Here is a 17,869-nt window from a genome sequence, read left to right as displayed (position 1 = left end):
GACATAGGCCAAGTTTTGCATAAATGGAACTTTTACCTGAATGAATATTTTCCCATACATTTCCTATTTCATATGAATATACTGTTTCATACATTTCTATTATAAAATATTTCTACTTAATGAACTAATATTTTCTTTTAAATTCTATGTAAATAAAAATAGTATTTGAAAAAAACTTCTCATGATCTCTGGATTAATATCTAGATTAATATTGACAATAACATCTAAATACCAAAGGAATCCTATGCAACACAATTTCTCTCATTTACTCACATTAAGGTTTTCTTTTCTGTGTTTGTTTTGTTTTTTAATATTGCCATAAAATAATTTATCCTTATTCTCAAAATCAAGTAAATATCTTTTAGCAACAAAATAAAAAGAAGCTTTGACTCCAATTTATACCATACTTACTATGCAACCCTCCTGGGCAAAGGGTCTCTTGCTGGTGGAAACTTCATATTCTCTATATACAAAGATGTTATGAATGACATTTTGACATTTCGATTGGGGATGTGGGGGATGGTTGGAGACCAGGTAGAGAAGTTGGCTTGGAGCTGAAAGCACACAGTGGGTGGTAGGTTTATTTGGGAGAGGGACTGAAGTGGACAGAGATTATAGGGCCAAAGAAAAAAACATCAGTGACCTCCCAGCAGCTCCACTGCCCCCTGAGCAAAGGTCTGTGGCCTAAGGCTGTGTAGGCAAAAAAAAAAAAAAAAACTGCTTTCTCCACTTTGGGCTTTGTCTTGTATATGTGTTTAAGGTTGTCTTTCTTGTGAAGAGATACATATCAGATAATATTTGTACAGTTCCTCATGAATACTGCTCCAAAATGTGATAAAAATACAGTAAATGCTTCTGGTTACATACAATTACACACAATAATAGATGGATTAAAAATTACCCAGAATTGCATGGAAGGAGAGAGTAAGAGACAGAGCAAGAGCTAGAGAATTAGTTACATTGCTCTCCCATATGGTCAGAAAAAAATGAATTTAAGGATAGATCTAGAGACAATCTCAGCCCAATACCAAGAACTGACCATAAAAATGGATGAAGGGATGGTCATTTCTCCGGGCACATCCCTCAGCAGGTCCAGGCTCCAGTCCATACAAGTCTGCATTTGCACATACATTAATTATATCTTTAACCCTCACATCTGCTCACAAGGCAGTCATGATTATCATGAAATAGATGGTCACTTACTTTACAGGCGAGCCTCCGAGAAGTTGTGATTTGACAAGGTCAGAGACCATATCTATCTGCTTCAAAGCTTAAGCACTTTTATCAGACCCTCTAGCAATGTCTCTGGGATTTTGTACAGATATCCCTTTAGTTTCCTAGTTAAAATTCCTTTTTTTAAAAAAAGATTATATATTTGAGAGAAAGAGAGAGTGTGAGTGGGGGAGGGACAGAGGGGGAGAATCTTCAAGCAGACTCCTTACTGAGTGGCTAGCCCAACTTGGGGCTTGATCCCATGACCCATGAGATCATGACCTGAGCTCAACCAAGAGTTGGATGCTTAACTGACTAAGCCACCCAGGACCCTAAAATTCCTTTTTTAAATGTCAGTTTCACTCTGTTGAACTTTAGGACTTTTTTTTTTTTTCTTTGATGTCAGTTGGTATACTGAAGGGCAAGTATGGACTTTTAAGACAAGAAACCAATGGGGGCAGGAAGATCTGATGGGACAGCTGGGCAGCTGGTGGGTAGCCATCTGCTTTCAGGGACAAATAGAGCAGCACCAATAATACCTGTTTGTCCTGGATGGTTGGAAGGTATGTATTCACTGGAAAGATCTCTTAAGTCTATATAGTTATTAGCAAACATTCCCTAGTTGGCATATTCTATCTCCAAGTTGCCTTGAAGTCTAGTATCAATAATTTCTATGGTATCTTGATTTTCAAGAAGAAATTCATAAATTTATTTTGTAACAGAAGACCCAAAGTTTTCAAGGCAAAAAACAAATCCAAAGAAACCAAAAACCAAAACCAACAACAATAGCAACAAAACAACCTGATGAGTTGAAAAGCTGATATAAAATGAACTCTAGACAAGCCTTTTAAAATTATAACCATAGAAATTCTTACACCAAACTGTATGATTCCCTTTAATCATATGCCATTTACCCAGAGACATAAGTGAACTTGGAGAATAGAACATTTTTTATTGTTTCAGTGGATTTTCCCTTGTTTATTTTATCACGCTTGTTGGGACCACATTCTCCAGAAAGAAAAGTAGGCCTCTGTGTCTTAACAATAATAAAACTCACTACATAGCCCAGTGCTGGTGTTGCTCAGAGTGAACAACCAAAATTGATCTCTACAGAAGAGGAGTGATCCTGAGAGAGGGACCTTGACCCCAATGCCCCAAAGATGTCAAATTTTTTTTTTTTTTTAAAGCTAAGACCTCCATCCCTTTCAGTACTTCAGTGATAGCTGGCCTCTCTTTACTTACCTCTCTTCTGTGGGCAGGGGCTGGCCCATTGGACATTCTTTCCCCTGTCTGGGCCTTCATCCTTTGTGACCCCCTATTGGTGACAGAAGGCAACCATGAGCCAGTTCTGCCAGATGTTTGCATTGGGGCTTTTTATCTATCAAAGATTAATCTGGAGCAATATACTTTGCCTTGAGTAAAACTAATTCCAGATATACTATGCAACTGGAAATATGTATTTTAGGCAGAAAGGCCCTGTTCCCTGTCCTTGAAATCATACCAAGGCTGATGATCCTGGAGATGGGTCTGTTTAATCCCGTTCAAGGTCTAGGAAGGTGGGAGATGGTGAGAAGAGACAGCACAGCACCTAGGTCGATCACTGCAGAGCTGATATTTTCTTCCCAGTCACCCCTCATGTCATCCACTGACCCCAAGATTACCGCATGACAGCCCCCATAGCTCTGCTTTTCTTTTTTGCCCCTGTTTGTCACTTTATCAAGGGAGTTTCCTCACCCGCCACGTGCACAGCACCTCCACCTAGTGGGATCTGACTTAGGTAGGTCAATCAGGGTTCTTCTCAAATACTGAGAGCAGAGGAGAGAAGCCTGCTCTTTCCTCTGGGATCATGCACTCTGAGGATCAGCTAAATGTGGAGCCACCACGGGCCAACTTTCCCACTGGAGAGAGAAGCCCATTAATGACTGAAGTGAACACAAAGCAAAACAGAGCAGAGATGGAGAGAGAGATTTCTGATGGTATTCAAGTAAATCCGGTTGAACTTTGACTTGAGTGAGCAAGTAATTTGCTTTTACCTCTTACTTTACTTTCACTAAATTTCTATCACTTTCAACCCAGAGATCCTTGACTAGTATAATAAAATAACAAGTTGTGTATGGCAGGAACTGTGTGCTGTATTAACAAAAGTAAACTTTTTCTATGTCTACTATACCCTTTAAATACTGAGAGGAACATTGCTAGAAAGTGTGTCTTTCTATAGAGGATAAAATTAATGCAGTTTGGGTTTGGGAAAGGCCTACAACTGTGTATTATTCTGGTCAGGGCTTTATCAAAGATAGGGTCAGCCACGGCCTTATGTGTTCAGCAAATTCTCAATTTGGTTACACCACTTGGTTCAATTTGCCACTAACTTGGGACTGAATACATGCGATTTTCATTTCTACTCATTTTTATAACAGCAAATCAAGGTCTCAAGTGATATTCTTCAGAAATCATATGGCTATATGAATACTAAAACCAAAGGGCCAGTATCTCCCTATTGCTCTATTAATATAATCTTCAAGGTCAAAAGGTCCTTTTAGAATGCTCCACTTTCAGGCCACAAATATTTGTTGATGTCCTAGTATATGCCCCTCTCAGTACTAATGACTCTATTCCATGTACCACACCTACAATGTCTTCAATACTTGTTTCAAATGCTTACAGCTCTCTTGTTCTCTATCTTTCTCACACACACACACACACACACACACACACACTCATACACATGGCAGCTGCCATTATAGTCTCCTACCATGTCATCTCTATTGGTTTGAGAACAGGGCTTTGTAACCCTGTCTAAATTCCAGCCAAGACCTGGCTTCACCTCTATCTTCCATATCTGCATGGAGAATAATATTTTGGGTTGCTTAAAATTAATCTGCTCTTTTTTGTTTTCTCAAAATAACTTTAGCAAAGAAGAATGTTTCCAGAAACATTGTTTGTCAACTCCTTAGCAGAACTCCAGCTTACAAGTATATTTCTGTTCTTATATTTGGTGTTGTATGGTACCCCAGGGCACAATCCTAGGCATCGATAGTTTTGCCACAGTGGCAAGAATGGAGCTATGGAGATAAGACACTAACAGTTTGCCAAGACCTCCACAAGCTGGGACCCACTGCCATCAGTATATAGTGCTCAGGGGTTCAACTTCATTATCAAAAGTAATAAATCTCATTCTTTTACGGAAAATGTAGTTGAGTTCATTACTCTTTTCATAAACCTATAAAAAGAAAAGTGAGCTCACATTGTTCTGGAAGGAAAAGATCTACTACTAGGATCTGAACTTAATCTCTCAACACCTTCACCCTAAATGGGTGCGAATTCCTTTCCTCTCCCACAAATAAGGGAGGAAAAATAATCTAATAGGAAAGCAGCCCAAGGATTTCCTTCGCTAACACAATAGCTAGGACAACAGAGGCACACTTGAAGTATTTGTTGACTAATTGAATTACGTCATCTGCACAGACTTTGGTTATTCTTTTAGGATGCTCCATATTGGAACTACTGTCTTATGTTTGAGGAACTCCCCCCGCCCCCCGCCAGTTTATGAAATAGTAGCAGGTGCTTTCTCTCCACACTTCCCTTGCAACTAAGAGGCAAGTACTGAGGTTCTGCCAACCTGACAGCCCGGCTCCAGGCTTTGAATCCCAAAATGGGTTTCAAATGAGCAGTCTGGTCCAGAATCCATGCTGGCCAGAGTGGTGAGAGAGTGGCACAGAGACAGCCGTGGCTGTGGTTCTGGTGGCAGCACCTGATGGCTAGTGTTTGAGCTTTAAGTGGTGGGAGTTGCACCTGCTGTGCCCACGGCAGCACAGGAGGCTTTAATAATGGGCCAGTCTGCAACACAACTTGGACATTGTTCCTGGCTGTGCAGCCTCCAAATCAGGTCCTCTTCCTTGCCCCACTCCCACCCTCCAGAGCCTGTGGGTTATCCAAAATACATTTATTTCTTTCTATTAAAATTAAGTTATAACTTATATGCCAAAAAGAACACAAGTGTTAAGGATATAGGTAAGTAATTCCTACATAGGTATTCTGTATGTATTTCAGACCAAGATATAGGATATTTCCAACATGCCAAAGGCTTCTTTGCATAGCCCTCCCACTTGGTATCCCCAGGGGGTACCTACATCCTGGTTTCTATCTCAGAGGCAAGCTTTTTCTGTTTTGAACTTCATATAAATAGAATCATACAGTATGTAGTATTCTGCATCTGCTTTCATTTAATGTTAGCTATGTAAAATCCATCCATGTTGTAGCATGTGTCAATAGTTCATCTCTTTACATTAATGCATAGATTTCCATTGTATATTTAAAGCACAATTTATCTATTCCATTCGTGGACAGAGCTGCTTCTAGTTTGGGACTATCACAGAGTTTCTATAAATTTTCTTATGTATGTTTCTGGTAGACATACTCATGGATTTCTGTTGCATATATATATACCCAGGAGTAGGTCATTAGGTGTAAGTATGTTTAGCTTTAGTGGATACTAACAAACCCATTTTTTCAAAGTAATTATTTTAATTTGTATTCCCACCAGCAATACAAGAGAATTTGAGTTGTTCTATATCCTTGTAAATATTTGGTATTGTTAATATTTTAAATTTTAGCCATACTGGTTGGTATTTAGTCATATTTCAGTGGTGTGTGTGTGTCTTTAAATGAGTGTGTATTAGAGATTTAACTCATGAATGAGAGTACCAGAAGAATGGTAAAGCTTATTCAAAGGACTACAGGAGACAGAGAAGTACTTATAATCATTGAAAGAAAGAATGTTAGACAAAAATCTGGTTAATGTCCTGGAGGTCAATGAAACTATAAACTTTAGGGTTATCTTCTGAAAATCACATATATCTCTACAGGAAGAAAAATGAAGATAAAATCCCTTTTATCCTTTATTAGTGGTTCCTTCATTGCTGTCATCATAATCTTGTATTTCAGCCTGACACACTTACATAGAATCAACAAGAACTATTATTTAACATTTAGAAGCCAACTTGTGGTATAATCAGCAAATCTAGAGCTGCACCTACTTAAGCATTGACTAAGACCAGAGGATTAACTTCCATCTCAAAATTTTGCAGAAATTGTATTTTCAATAATTTCCATCTCTCCAAAGATGTTTTTTCAATTGTTCTTCTATTCCAAGTTTAGAAATCTAAACCCAAGAAATTCATCTCCACCAGATTTTTCCTGCAGTTACTATAAATGTGAGTGAGTTCCTCTCTTTTCAAGGTCCCCAAAATATTTTAAAACACCAAGCCTGGGGCTCCTGGCTGGCTCAGTCAGTAGAACATGCCCCGAAGGTAAGAATGGCTTGTGGATAGCAGGGCATTCACAAATTTCCAGGACCTTCCAATTTATCGTGTAAAGTTGTCTATGCTCTGAAACACATTTATCAGCAATACATTATCAACACAGAATTAACCTACAAAAGCCTGAGCCTCTTCTTTATTTGATAGTTTTTCCCATGCAGCTCTTATAACAGTGTTGAACTAACTAAAAATATGGGCCACACCAAAGCTAATTATTTTTAGCATCCTTCTTTAATAAAGTTAAATACATACATATATACATTCACACTTAGATCTTTTGCCTGGAGGACCTCCAGGAAACCACAGTTTGTAATAGGTTATTTGTAAAACATCTTGAAAAAATCTTTTTATGCATCCAAGATCTGACCTTGGAAAGACAAAACCAATAGAATTAACACAGGAGATCACTTGACTCAATAACGTAGGTACTAGTGATCAATGATCAGAGAATGACCATAGTAAGGAGTCTGGCCACCTATTGATAAGAGTGATCAGATAGCATTTAAAAATCAACATAGCAAAAGGTAACAAAATTGCAAGAAAACTTAATTCATCCAGAAGTAACTTTATGACTGATGTTCTTATAAAACTAGGGAAAATTAGACACAGACACAGAAAAGGTAGCCATACGAAGATGGAAGCAGAGTTTGGAGTTATGAAGCCACGAAACAAGGAATGCTTAGGGTTGCCGGCAATCACCAAAAGCTTGAAGTGGCAGGGAAGGATCTTCCCCAAGGTTTTCAGACATTAGAGTTCTTGTCTGGACGCAGATTTTCAGACTGACATAGTTCCTACCTTGTAAGTTAGACCCACTTTTCCTCATTTGAATGGCAGGTACCTCGAAGCTACCTGAAAAAAAAAATCAGGTCAGGTAGGAAGTCAGCACCCGGAATGTGTTCTTTATTGGAGACTTCTCTTTGAGGAGTCTTGACAGGCTTTCGAGAAAGGCTCTGAGCATTGGTTTATCTCTACAGTTTGGGATGTAGAATCCGTTGGCTTTTCAAACATGATAAGCCTCCCCTTTCTGGATGCTATTTTCTTCCATCTGTGCTCACAAACTTACCAATTCTTACCTTCATTCATTGCTTTTTAAAAAGCCTTTTTACAAACAGCAAAAAACAGTGAACACGATTAAGATTCTGACTCTTTCTAAGAGCTTCCTCTGCAGAAACAGAGGAAGGAATCTGCTTTCCCCCTTATTGCAGATGATCATTTTTCCAAATGTGTATGTCAACCGGAACAAGGGTCATCAGCCTTTGAGCCGTATGGACCCCATCACCTGCCACTCTCCCATTCTACCAATGCCACATTTTATGTTTTAACTATGACCGCACCATTTTCCATTTCTATTTTAGGGCAAAGTTTAAGCTGCTGTAAAGAGAATCCAAAACATCCTGGTTGAAGTGTGATAGCTCTTAATTTCTTTCTCACATTACAGTGCAGGGTCGAAAAGTAGGTTCTGCCCCAGGAAATCATTCAGGGACCCATTGGAATGAAGTGGGGGGGCTGTAATCTCTAACACATAGCTTTCTAAGCCTGCCACAGAAATAGAAAAAGGAAGAGTGATTCAAAGGAAACATCTTTAAGGAAATGAACTGGCAATTATACACATCAATTGCATTCATTTCCCATCGGTGAGGACTTAGGCACATGGCTACACCCAGTTGCAAGGGAACTGGACGCATGTCCCAAAGAGGGCGCCCGCATTCAATAAAAAGGGAGATAATGATTTAGGAGGATAATCAACAGTCTGCCATGGTCAGCATACTGATGTGCTTTATTCTTCATAATGTTTTATAGTATGAGATGGAACAGACAGGGGCACCTGGGCGGCTCAGTTGGTTAAGCGTCTGCCTCCAGCTTAGGTCCTGATCTCAGGGTCCTGGGATCAAGCCCGCTTCAGGCTCCCTGCTCAGTGGGAGTCTGCTTCTCCCTCTCCCTCTGCCTCTCTCCCCACTTGGGTGTGCTCTCTCTCTCTCTCTCTAATAAATAAATAATTAAATTTGAAAAAAAAAAGACATACCAAAATTTTTCAACCATGTCCTTCTTGGTGGATTTTTAAATGGTTCTCAATTTATTGCTATTGTAAACCTTCTTTATACACAATTTTGATAGCTGTGCGTCAACTGCCTTCTGAAGATGGACTAATTTATCCTCTTACTAAGGGCATTGAGTATACCTGCTCTCCCACAGCCTGACAAAAGTGCATCTTATCTAATCTTTTAGGGTTTGCTAATTTAGCAGGTAAAAGTGGTATTCTGTTTCATTTTGCATTTCTTTAATTATTGCTTATATTGCTTTTTCCCTTTCTTTATAAAATCATTTTATTTCTTTTTCTTTTTTTTTTTTGCCAGTTTTCTGTTGGGTTTGGGGTATTTTTTTTTTTTTTTTTTTTTTACAAATTTTTATGAGCACTTTATAAAGACATAGTGCTTTTCCAAATACAGTATACTTGGGTCATGCTCTCCATCAGAGATGGGCAAAAAATAGGCTTGTGGACCCAATCCACCCTGTAGCTGAAGCTTTATTGGGATACAGTAGAGCTCACTTTCTAACATATTGTCTCTGGCTGGTTTTGCGCTGGAATGGCCCTGTCAGATAGTTGTGATTGTTGGTGAGGAAAACTTCACCTCTGCCCCATCTTAGGCTCTCAGCCTAAGTTAACAAAAAGGCAGGTTAACGAGAGAAAAACAAATCGTTCATTAACACGTGCAGCGCGTGTCGAGAGGGAGGAACGTGAGCGAAGAGTGACCCAGATGGCGGCTTAGTATTCCAGCTCATCTGGCATCTTCAACAAAGAGCAATACATTCACACAGAGCTGACGGGACACAGGAAGGCAGGTTTAGGCTCCCGAGAGTGGCAAACTGTGGTATGGTCAACATACGGGAGGAAACTGACGGAAGGTTTGTTGGAAGACTCCTCTGGTGCCCTCCTGGGCTGAGAAGCCTGTCTCCAATAAAAGGAGAATTTATATCTTGCCTTTAGGCAGAAAAGGGGGAGGGTATCGAGACTTTTCCTGTGTTTGTTGCTTCTTCATTGCCTTCAGCTCACAATATTTTTTTATGTCAAAGAGGCCCATTTTGGAGTGACATAGTCTAGTTTCCTTCATGACAAATTATTATATGGCCTAGAGCCTAAAATATTTACTTTCCAAACCTTTACAGAAAAAATTTGTCAATCCCTGCCCTGGACTCACTGAAAGAATCTCCAGTGTTGGGGGCTATACCCATGTATTTTGGAAAAGCTTCTCATGGAATTTTAAGTTCACCAAAATTTGAGAAACACGAGTTAGTTAGTAGTAGAATACAGAAAGGCATAGTTTCTGAGCAGACTTCTTTTAACCTCTTCTGCATTCCATTTCCTTTTCCCTCCACATTCAACTCTTCACAAACCAAAGTATTAAGAGAAACATACTGGGATTTCCAAGCACGTACAACTGATAATATCCTATGTCTGGTCATTGAGGCAGTGTAAAATTCTTTCAAAGTATTAAAACTTTATTTTAAATAGTTAAATTTTGGGGAAAAGCAAAAAATGAAGATTTCTTAAGTGTCAAAGAAGAAAACAATTGTCTTTAGAAAGCAATTCTGATATGCAAGGGTACCTGTATGTATATGCATAGATATACATGCATACACATATGGTATACACATAAGGTTCTTCTCCTAAAAACAGAAAACACATAGATAACCCATACACATATGGGTTAGTTTATGGTTTAGAATGATGTGAAGTGTGTGTGTATATATGTGTACATATAGATCAGAAGTGCCACTTTGGATCAACCCATGATTCAGCCAACCCAGTGTTTTGTTCCTTTTTTTTTTTTAAGATTTATTTTTTTTATTTTAGAGAGAGAGAGAGAGCACAGTGGGGAGAGGCAGAGGGAGAGAGAGTCTTTCAAGCAGACTCTGAACACAGAGCTTAACATGGGACTCGATCCCATGACGCTAAAACCAAGAGTCAGATGCTTAACCAACGACGCCACCCAAGCACCCCAGTATTTTGTTTCTGTGTGTCCCAAAGAACAAGGCCACTTGAAAACCTTTTTTAAACAATGGAAATAATCCCTCAGACAAGTGAAGCTTTCACCTTGTCATTCTTAACACTGAAAGATAACCTGACTTATCTTAACTTTGTTTTAGTATTCCATTTGACTGTGTTATCCATGACTTTATTGGATCTTCTTGGGAAGATATTTTAATTTTTGTCCTACCCTCACTTCACCTCACAAAACATTCTGCAATAAGGTTCTTCTCCTAAAAACAGAAAACACTTTGGGTGATGGTGTTCAATTATTTCATAAGGCACTAAGATCAGCATTTATTTTCTGTGTTCTTTTCTCTTTTATTACAAGTAATCTGTTTCAGAATTTTAGGCAAATGCTAACATGAATAAAAGTTTCCTCCTTAAAAATAAGAATTTCCTCTCAATGAGGAAAGAAATCCTTACATGCTACATCTACGGCTTTGAACCTTCTTATGTTTCAGTTGTTGTAAATTGGAATTCCAAACTGCTTCATGACTTATAAAAATAGAATTAAAACATACCAAAAAATGTATATCTATTGCGTCTACACCTTGGGCTTGGGGTTTGAAATTGATATTTATTTTTAGATGGCACTTTTAGTGCCAAAGTTTTAAGGGACTAAATAGTATTTAATAAGGGCTGTGTTAGAAACAGTACTTTGGATTATGGAATTAATGTATTTTTCCAGGAAAGGAAGTATTGTTTTATTGTCATTATTCAGAAAAAGAAATTAGGCTCTCCATAAGATTTCTGGACTCTGAACACATCAAATGTGGAAGTTAATGGCCTGGTCATGGCCTCCTCTGTTCCAGATAGCCTAAATTCACTGTGTAGGAGTGGGCTACTCAATGCCCAGTTTCAAAAGGGCCTGGGACCAATGTGCAGAGCCAGAGATGACCCAAATGAAGATATCCATTAAAAACAATATGAGCACTTAGGACATTTGGATTTTATGAAATGTATATTAGTTAGCATCTTTTAAATCTTTAAGATTTTAAGATTCACATTACTCATTCAGTTCAATATAGATTTAGTTCGTCCGGTCATGCCATCCTTAGGTTTGAACAACTTTCATTTTATCACTGATAACTGTTTTCTCTTAGTGTCTCTTTCTTTGTTCATGTATATCATGTAGATCAAATGTTGGTAAACTATTGTCCAAAGGCTAAATCTAGTCCTTGTCCTGAATTTTGTATTTTTGTGCAACCCAGGAGCTGAGTGTATTTACATTTGCTAAAAGTGTTTTTTCAAGACTGTACAATAGAGACCATATGTGGCCCACAAAGCCTAAAATATTATCTAGACCTTTACAGAAAAGATTGCTTACCTCTTCTCTATATCATAGGAAATACACACACATACAAACACCCACCTAGCTTGTTCCTGTTATATTGAATGGGCTGACCTAATTGGGTCTGTCTCTCATCATCGCATCCATTCATGCTATGTTGAATCCCCCTTCCCTAACTCTTGGCATCTCAGTCAAACTAACTTTCCAGACAATTTCAGGTATTAAAAACTCCAGTCTAGGCTAAACCAAAACCATAATACCATACCCAATTCAAAGTTTCTCCTCTCCTGCCATTTACTGCCCCTCTCCCCACCCTGGTTTGAGGATGAGCTGTCAGCTGGGGATATTGTCATCTCAAGGCTAATCTGAGGCTGGAGAATGTAGACAGAAACCCAAACTCATTCAGGTGGCTGTTGGCAGAAGGCCTCACTCAGGTCATTGCCATATGGATTTCTCCATACGGTTGCTCATGACATGGCAGCTGACTTCCCCCAAAGCACAAGATTGGACAGAAAAAGAGAGAGAGAAAGAAAGAAAGAGAAAAAAAGAGATGGAAGCAGCAGTGTCTTTTATAACTCAGTCTCAAAAGTGACATGCTCTCACTTCTGCCATGATGGTCAGGTCAGGTACAATCTGGGAGAGGACGACATGAGGCTGTAAATACCAGGATGCAGGGATCGTTGGGGGCCATTTTGAAATCTGACCACTACAACTGCTGATCTTTTATAAACCCCCTCAGTTTTCTGCAGACCACCCCATAGCATGTTACTCCTTGAGTCCTCTGCTGTTAGGTTCCAAGGCAGCTCAAACCCAGTTATCCTACTTGTCTCTGGGAAAATCACCATCCTTGACATACTGAATGGGAGAAATGCACTTCTACTACTCCTTCCCTCCTGCCTTGTGCAGCCATTCAAGTATACTCTAGCCAGCTTCCTGCTATCAGAATTCTTCAGGAGGAAGGCAGGCACCAGTATGTATGTTCACAAATCTGAGGAACACACTTATTTCTCCTATAAGTCAAGAACTCTCAGCCATCATGTTCCCCACCAGAGCTCTCTCATCAGTCTTCTCTCTGGAACACTCGGGGGAGCCTGTAAGTGGTGGCAGGTCAGCAAGCACCAGATGGGGGTGAGACGCCAGTCTCCCTTGAAGCAGGATTTGTCCTCTTGGACTTCCCCTCAGATGTCAATGGGGGGAAAGCACCAAGTCTCCTATGAATTCCTCTTTTTTCTTTTCTTTTCTTTTTTTTTTTTAAGATTTTATTTATTTATTTGACAGAGAGAGAGAATGAAAGAGCACAAGCAGGGGGAGCCACAGAGGGAGAGGGAGAAGCAGACTCCCCTCTGAGCAGGGAGCCAGACCTGGGGGCTCGATCCCGGGACCCTGGGATCATGACCTGAGCCGAAGGCAGACAATTAACTGACTGAGCCACCCAGGAGCCCCTGAATTCCTCTTTTTTCAATAAACTTTTATCATTGCTTGTATAAACTGGCAGAGGGAATAGGAATGAGGATTGAAGGACCAGTTTGGACTCCACTTTGCATTTCAGGAGAAAAATAACTGACAGGAATTGGTGGTACTCTAACTTTTGCAGGTAGTCACCCCATGTGGGCCTCAGCTCTGTGCATTCGCAGCAATTCTAAGATGAAGGGAGAAGTCCCTTTCACTTCCTGTTAGGTATGTGGTAGGGGGAGAAGTGAGGCCAGCCTCAGGGAGGTCCTGTGTGTTGGAGGCCCAATCCTTTGTGAAGAGCAGAACTATTCCCAGCATTTACATGAACTAAGGGAAGAGCGGAAAAAAATGAGGCTCACATTTCAGAAACTAAGTGTTTAAAAGCAAACAAGCTGTTAAAATACATCCTCTCCTGCAATCTTGACAAATGTGCCTTTATAAGCATAAAATTGAGAAGTGTGGAAAACTATGGTTTTTATGTGACTTAAAGTTGCTCAAATATCCGCGATGACTGAATTTAGTTATTATTACAATGTCTGGATGGCCAGTGACATTCAGATGAATAACAAACTAAAGAGGTATGTGATTTATACATTATTATCTATCTATTTATTATTATCATTATCTATTTACTTCGTAATATTATTCATGCCTTCACTTCTATTCACATCATTTTACAATGACTAATTATGTTGTTTGAATCAAGATTTTCGCATATCTTATGTTCTGCTGGCAGTAACGCGAAGCAAACAACCTTCCTACAGACACTGTAGTTCTGATATCATTTTTACTGATTTCATTTTGGAGAAATTTTCCTCTACCAAGGCCCACAGACTGTTTTGGAAAAGTGAAATAGCCAAACTTAGGTTGGTTTTGTTGTCTATATTTTATTTTTAGAAAGCTTTGCTTATTTTATTAATAGTGAATAATGCTTCACAGCAAACAACTGTAGAGAACAAAAATTCAAAATTAATTTGATATTCCACCAAAGACCATGATTTTCTTTTTGGAGAACAGCTGTTCCATGCTACTCTTTCAAGGCATCTTGTACCTTGCCTGAATTAAAAACCAACTCATTTAACAGCAATTATTCAGCATGCTCATCCTTTGAGAGGGTTTGTAAGGTCTAATTAATTAATTAATTAATTTATTTATTTATTTATTTGACAGCGAATATGAGTGGGGGGGCAGACTCCCCACTGAGCAGGGACCCAAATGCGGGGCTCGATCCCGGGACTCCAGGATCATGACATGAGCTGAAGGCAGACACTTAACTGACTGAGCCACTCAGGTGCCCTTGTAAGGTCAAATTTTATATGTGTTTCATCAAACTGCTTCATCTTTAGGCAGAGGAAAATATGTATATAATCTCTGTGCTGTTCCAAAGAATTTCATTACTATCAGCCTTTTCTCTTGGTAACAAATTCTAACTATACTATACATGGCACAAAGAATGTTTCTGGATTTGGGGCCAAATATACCATTTTCATTACCAACCATGTTAATGCCATTATCATGGGTTTGCTTTGGATAATCTTTTAAATCAATGACTAAAATTTCAAGATTAAAGTTGTTGTTGTTGTTGTTGTTGTTGTTTCAGTTCAGACCTGTACTTTTTAAAATTAGGTATAAGATAGGGAGGTAATCATTAATTTCAACTTCCTTGTTTACTTTTTATGTTAGCTCAGCAATATGTATGATAAATATTTGTTGTTAAAACATTGACCTTTGTCCTTGCTCTAGGTAAACTTAAAATGTTTGCCTTTTTGATTTTTATGTATGATTCATTCTTTCTTTTCATTACATATTTAGTGAATGATCTCAGTTTGAATTCTCTATCCTAGAAAGGGACTCTTTTTGCATTTAAAAAGTCTTACATGTTGGCCCATTATTGAGTCAAATTTCAGAATAATTTCTACAGAACCTAGAAATTTCACATTGCTTTCCTTAACTATTTTGCTGTTATTACCAGAAAAGCATCATTATGATTGGTTAAATATCGGACATATAGTATTATTCTATATAAACATGACATCAGTGTTTTCTGTTGGTGTTAATTTGCCTTGCTCAAATACTGTTGATTGTTTGCTATCTATTCCCTCTTTCTTTCCAGCTGAATGATTACATCTGTGCTTTCTGTGTGTACAATTTTATGATCTGTAATTAAATCTTCATTTAATAAAGAATATAAAGTCCATAGAGACTCCATCTGAAATGACTGAACCATGTATGTCAGAGTGATTTTCTTGTTCGTTTTCATTGTGTTGACCAGTAATTAAAATTTCATTAAATAGTTTGTGAAGTCTAGTTTCTATCATTGTTTCCAGATTTTAAGTTAAGCTGGCCATTTATTTCAAGATTTTCTCTATCTTTTTCTTTTCACCTTTTTTTCATGATATATGTTTCACCAAACTATTCCATCTGTAAGCAGATGAACAAATTATATTATGCTCTATCATGAAATCCAGTTCCTACCACCTTCTTGACTTAAGGCTATTCTGTATGATTTAGGATTAGAAATAAAATATAATGTATATGGACTTGATTATATTTTTAAAATAAATGTTAAGGTAAAATATAAATATTTTTATTGTATTGTTTTCAAAAAACTATTTTCCATTAAAATATCTAGGATATCTTCTTTGAAAAAGGCAAAATGGGGTGCCTGTGTGGCTTAGCTGGTTAAGCATCTGACTTTTGATTTCAGCTCAGGTTCTGATCTTAGGATTGTTAGATTGAGCCCCATGTCAGGCTCCATGCGCAGCTTGAGATTCTCTCTCCCTCTCCCTCTGCTCCTCCTTTCCTCTCCCTCCCTCTCTAAAACAAAAATTAAAATTAAAAAAGCAAAAAAAGCAAAATAAAGGGATAATTAATGACCACTTTATAATTAATAAAATTATATCTATAACTAATGAGATTTCAATATCAAAGCTATTTAAGTTGAAAATGTAATATTTTGAGATTTCAATGAAATCATATTATATATTTTATAATAATAACTCACAATTCTAAGGTACCATCTCCTTCTGATTGTCTAGAGAAGCAATAGTATCACCTTTCATGACATTCCATCTACACCTACGAGATACAATAGAAAAAAAGAAGTGTTCAGTCCTGCAAAATATGTCTACATGCAACTGCTGTGTATGCAACACCAATGTGTGAACACTTCTGGAAAGATGTTTTGGAGCACGAGCAGAGCAAGAAAATGGATGATTTTGGAAAAGATGCCTTGGATGCAAACATTTATTAGTTTAATTCATGTAATGGAAGGAAGAGCGGCAAATCAATTTGTCTTTTCTCTTACTGAGCAGGTCTACTTTTCAAGTCCTCCTAATGTAATCTGAAGCTGTTTGCTCTGGCATCTTGAGAACAGAACTTACCACTCCACACACTATCTTGTTTCCAGACATAGAGCAGGAAGCAGGAATCAGTGCCATCCCATGGTCTAAATGGTGTCTGTCAAGAGAACAGATGTTTAGGGCTGTGAGTGGGACTGTGTCAGCACACTGGGTGTGGGCGCGCAGAATATTTTCAGTATACTTGTATTGAATCAAAGAACCCGTGGTTAGTTAGGTCACCTTAACAGAGTGGATCTTGTGCTGCTGAGGCCACAGAACCCAGAGCAGAAAGGGATGGACAGATGCTTTAATGTTTGACGGGTTTTAGCCTATGAAGGAAATGTGTTCTTACTAGTAGCACATCGTCTAGTGCTCCATTTATAAATCTGTTTAACTTATTAACCAAGTGACATTCTTTAAAACACCATTTCCCTAATTAACCATATATTATGTACACAAGTAATCAAAAAATGAATATAACCAATTAGATTTATCCAAACATTTAAACACTTAATAAAAATTTAATCAAAGACCTTTTAAAATTTAAAGACTCAGAAATGTTCTAATTCCCTTAAGAAACATAAAGAAGACAAACTATTGCAAAGTTTATAAAACCGATTAAAACTATTGTACCAAAATGATTATACAGCATAAACTTTTTATTCTTACCCTTCACATTCCCAGGCTTTCATTTATCTTTTAAAGATTTTATTTATGTATTTATTTACGTATTTATTTATTTGAGAGAGCAGAGGGAGAGGAATAAGCAGACACTGCGCTGAGCACAGAGTCCTATGTGGGGCCCGATGTCAGGACCCTAAGATCATGACCCAAGCTGAAGTCAAAAGTCTGAGGCTTTCATTTTTTACATTTTCTTGGGGTTTCAATAATCTTGCCAACTACTGTTTTATGACTTACTTAGGATTTTAGTAGTCCTACTGGACCTAAAGAAAACAAAGGGATGGAGCGCTTGGGTGGTACAGTCGGTTAAGCGACGAATTCTTGTTTTTGGCTCAAGTAGACATCTCAGGGGCTTGAGATGGAGCCCCGTGGTGGGCTCCGTGCTTAGCGAGGAATCCGCTTAAGACTTTCTCACTCTCCTGCCCCTCCGCCCCGTGCATGCACACTCTTTCTTGCGTGCCCTCTCTCTCTACGCAAATAAATCTAAAAAAGAAAAAGAAGAAAGAAAGAAAGAAAGAAAGAAAGAAAGAAAGAAAGAAAGAAA

The 17,869-nt window shown here is 38.3% G+C and overlaps 1 long non-coding RNA gene across 1 annotated transcript in view; it reads right to left on the bottom strand.

The window, feature by feature from the left end:
• Positions 1 to 6,781: 6,781 nt before the first annotated feature.
• Positions 6,782 to 17,869, bottom strand: part of LOC118000838 — a 55,362-nt gene continuing 44,274 nt past the window's right edge. Inside the window, exons 4-5 of the long non-coding RNA XR_004676579.1 lie at positions 16,687 to 16,762; positions 6,782 to 7,379 (exon numbers count right to left, since the gene is read on the bottom strand). This is a non-coding gene — a long non-coding RNA (uncharacterized LOC118000838). The remainder of the gene's footprint in view (positions 7,380 to 16,686; positions 16,763 to 17,869) is intronic.

The sequence above is a fragment of the Mirounga leonina genome, unplaced genomic scaffold, assembly GCF_011800145.1.
Source record: "Mirounga leonina isolate KUSES-001 unplaced genomic scaffold, KU_Mleo_1.0 Mir_53, whole genome shotgun sequence".
Taxonomy (NCBI): Eukaryota; Metazoa; Chordata; class Mammalia; order Carnivora; family Phocidae; genus Mirounga; species Mirounga leonina.
The sequence above is the reverse complement of the archived record's forward strand: the minus strand, read 5'-3'. Positions and strand labels throughout refer to the sequence as shown.